The sequence below is a fragment of the Numida meleagris genome, chromosome 7 (genome assembly GCF_002078875.1).
Source record: "Numida meleagris isolate 19003 breed g44 Domestic line chromosome 7, NumMel1.0, whole genome shotgun sequence".
Lineage (NCBI taxonomy): Eukaryota > Metazoa > Chordata > Aves > Galliformes > Numididae > Numida > Numida meleagris.
In genome coordinates, this window is record NC_034415.1 from 15101514 (window position 1) to 15105202 (window position 3689).

The 3689-nt window shown below is 53.9% G+C and overlaps 1 protein-coding gene across 1 annotated transcript in view; it reads right to left on the bottom strand.

Annotated features, from left to right (window-relative positions):
* The window catches only part of LRRC8D (leucine rich repeat containing 8 family member D), a 48528-nt gene extending 48060 nt beyond the window's left edge, over positions 1–468 (bottom strand). Inside the window, exon 1 of the mRNA XM_021404716.1 lies at positions 291–468. The gene's annotated coding sequence lies outside the window, so the exon portion shown is untranslated. The remainder of the gene's footprint in view (positions 1–290) is intronic.

Consider the following 3689-nt stretch of genomic DNA (forward strand, 5'->3'; position numbering starts at 1 on the left):
CCGGGGCCCGGCAGAAGGACGGCGGCGCGTGCGGCCCCGGAGCGCCCGGCGCCGGCGGGAACGCGGGCAGACGCAGCCCGGCCGCTCCGAAGGCGGAATCACAGCGAACAAAAATAAAATGGAAAATAAAATAAAAAGGTAATAAAGAAAGAACGGATCGCTGGGAAACCGGGGAGGCAGGCGCGGGGCTGCCCACGCGGACCCTCCGTCGCTCCCGCCCGGGGCTCCGCCGCGCCCAGGGGCGGGCGACCGGGACCCCTCGAGCCGAACCGAGCCGCGCGGACACGCACCTTCCCGGGGCTCCGGCTGGCTCCCGCGACGCTCACTCCCGCCGCACTGCCATGCGGCCGGCGAGGGGAGGCCGGGCCGGGCGGGCTCGGCTCCTAGCGGCGCCCTGCAGCGCGCTCCCCGCGTGCGACGCGCACCCGCATGGCCCGGCACACGGACAGCACCGGCTGCCGGCAGCCCGGCCCCGTGCCCCCAGCGCCGCCCGCGGCTCAGCGGCGGCCAATGGCTCCCGCGGCGTCGCGCATGTGAGGGCCCGCCCCGGCCCGGCCCGGCCCCGCCGCGCTCAGGTGCCGCGGAAGCACGGCTGGGAGGTCGTCCCCGGGGAAGCGGGGCTGGGAGCTGTCAGGGAAGGAAGAGAGCGTCGGTTTCAAACGCTGTGTTTTGATTATTAAAACGCCATTAAAAAAAAAATATACTGTTCTTGGATCTACAGCTTCTCCGAAGCCAAAAACAGTGCCCCGAGCCCCATTCTCACCCCAGAAACTATTGGAGCCCTTCTTACCTCCTGCAGCTGGGAGGGCTCCGTGCCCTGTGCTGGGCACTGACAAGTGACCAGAACTCTATCGGTTTGTATCGATTTGTTTGCTTGCTTGCTTCTTTCAACTAAAACTGGATTTGACCCATTCCTTTTGGAATTATTATTGAACTTGACCAAGAATAGAATTAAAAAAAAAAAACAAAAAAAAACAGACATTCCAAATTGTATTTCCTTCTCTATGACTTCTAGGAATGGGAGGGGAGGGGAAACAACTGGTGCGTGCTGGTTCAGCACAGCTCTATGTCCCCCTGGAGACCGAGAACCTCTCCCTTTATGTTTCTAACAGCATTTTTTAATCAGCCCTCCCCATCTCGGTGACTGTGAGACATGTCTGTGGTTGCAGTGGAAGCACTCCTTAGCAGCGCTCAGCTCTGGAGACTGAAGGAAACCAGGGCAGCTCGTCCCATTCCCAGCTGCTCAGCACTATTTCCATAGCAGCTTTTTCATCCGGCAGAATTTTAGCACAGTTCAGATTTAGTCTAATGAGTTGTCATTTATTTTAAGCTTTGATTTTCAATACCTTCATTTGAGCTTTCAGTTATTTTCTTCTCTGAGATCAGCAGCACTTTTGTTATTTTTGGGCAGCTTTTCAGACCTCTCTGTTTCTTCAGCAGAGCAAAAGCATCTCCCTGCTTATTCATTTACTGTCGCCCTGACCCAGTGCCCAGCCCACCTCACATCTTCACTAGTGGGGCTCCACACCAGTGTGGGACTAAGAGGGAGAAAAGCACTCCGATCTGGTAAGCATCAAGGCCAGTGAAAGTAGATAACAGTGAGAGCTGCTGGCTGGGAAACCCTGACTTGCAGGCAGCTGGCAGAGAAATTGAAGCAGAAGAAAAAGGATTTTTTCAAACGCCAGAGTTGGTCTGAGCCAGTTGAATCTGCTCTCCCCTGGCAATCACAGACACCTCGCTGAGTGCAGACATGGCAGCGGATGAACACGGTGCTCTGGGGGCAGGAGCTGGGCAGGTCCTGCCCCAGTTGGAGGCCATTTCTGACAGGGGCAAATAGGAGTGTGAAAGCCTGACCTCCCACAGGCCATACAGTGGGCTGGTTGCCTTGAGTGTTATCCCTGTGCAACCTGGTTTAGGGAGCCTGCTTTGGCAGGGGGTTGGACTCGATGATCCCTAGAGGTCCCTTCCAGCCTCTGCACTTCTGTGATTCTGTGATCCCCTGGTTGTGATAGGTATGCAAAGGTAACTCACATTTAAAACTCTCCATGCTCCTCCTTTCCATCTGCGTCTTCTCCCCCTGTCTCAGGTTTGAGTCCTGGTGCTGTGGGTCGCCCTTTTGAGTCACGCTGAAGTGGGATCTGGGAAAGGGGAGGGAGATAACAATGTGGAGAGCCCCGGCTGGGGGCATCAATGCCACCAGTGCTCTGTGTTCCTACAGGGTTGCTTCAGCACAGGTTAGCCAGCTCCACGTCATAAAAGATACTAGAAAAGCACAGACAGTGAGGAAAAATGGCAGCATTCCTCTTGCACAGGTTTGGAGTTGGCCCTTCACAAATGAAAACTCCTTCCTGTTTTTTTGATCTGTGGCTCAGACGTCTGAAATCAGATGCAGGAGCTGCGTTTTGGATGGCATGCTGCACACTGTGTCCCTGTGGCATTGCCCAGCAGCTGCCCATGCTCAGCCTGGGGTGGACATGCATGGGGAATGGCAGCAGCAGGTGAGCATGAGCAAAGGACAGTGCCAAAAGTAGGGAGCCAGTGGCTCCTCGAAAAGCAATGAGGAAATTGACCATGGGCAATTTTTCAGTCTTGGCTTTGAGTGGGATGACCAATTTTTCTCCCAAGACAGATTTAAGATGAAGGGAAATATTACCACTTCAAAGAGGCAGATGAGGCACTTACGTGAGAAGCAATGCAGATGGCAACAAAAAAGAGAGCTCAGGGAACTGCCTTTCCCCTGTCGAGAAGCACAATAATTTGCCTTCATGGAACATATGAAGCTTGGAGAGGAAACTCCTGCTTAAACAAGGGAGAGGAGGCCTATGTGCTACTTTGACTGGGAACTGGCCACCATTTCCCCATAAAAAGGGTTTGCAAGTTCTGCAGGACAGGACAGTGGTAGGAAGATGGCAGCGCTGCAGGGATCAGGTACCACTGTGCTCCCCATCCCACCACCCACACGCTGTTCTTGCCACCCCTGTGCCCCGGGCTTCCCACAGCAGCTGCAGTGAGTCTGACTTTCCAGACAAAATTAGGCAATATGGTGGCAGCTGTTTTACCACCCTTGTGGCCCAGTGAGCTTGGCAGGGGCTGGCGCTGCCTGTGCCTGCAGCCGGCTGTGAGAGGCTGCTGCCAGGAGAGCCAGCCCCAGAGCAGTGGGTGCCTGCAGCACCACATGCCCTAACACCATGGCAGCTCAGGGCGTTGGAAAGCACTGACTGCTCTTTCAGCTGCGGTTTTACTGACAGTCCCAGGGATGTCTAAGTGAACCAAATAAGCGAAGTTTTTCATTACAAAAGCTTAGTCCCTACCATGCTAGGTTCATTTGTAATTTATTTATCCTACTCCCTGCAGTCCAATTTCCTTTGCTATTTTATAACAGCTCCATCTTATAGAATTACCAGGCCTGCATTACCACTGTCTGAAAACACTTCTCTATTCTGTTCATCTTCAAACACCCAGCGCAGTCAGAGAGCGAGGATATGGCTGCCTGAGAATTACAAGGCGCAAGTTGTGCTTGGCGTGTGACTTGCTCCTGGCTTCAGAACTTCCTGGTTGGAAAAGGACACTCTCCTTACTTGCTCTTTGTGCTGAGAAGAGGAGGAGTTTCTACTCTGCAATGTGAGAGTGGTTACTGTAGATAAAACACAGTTCCTTCCCCTCCTTTTTATGTCCAGAATACCACAATG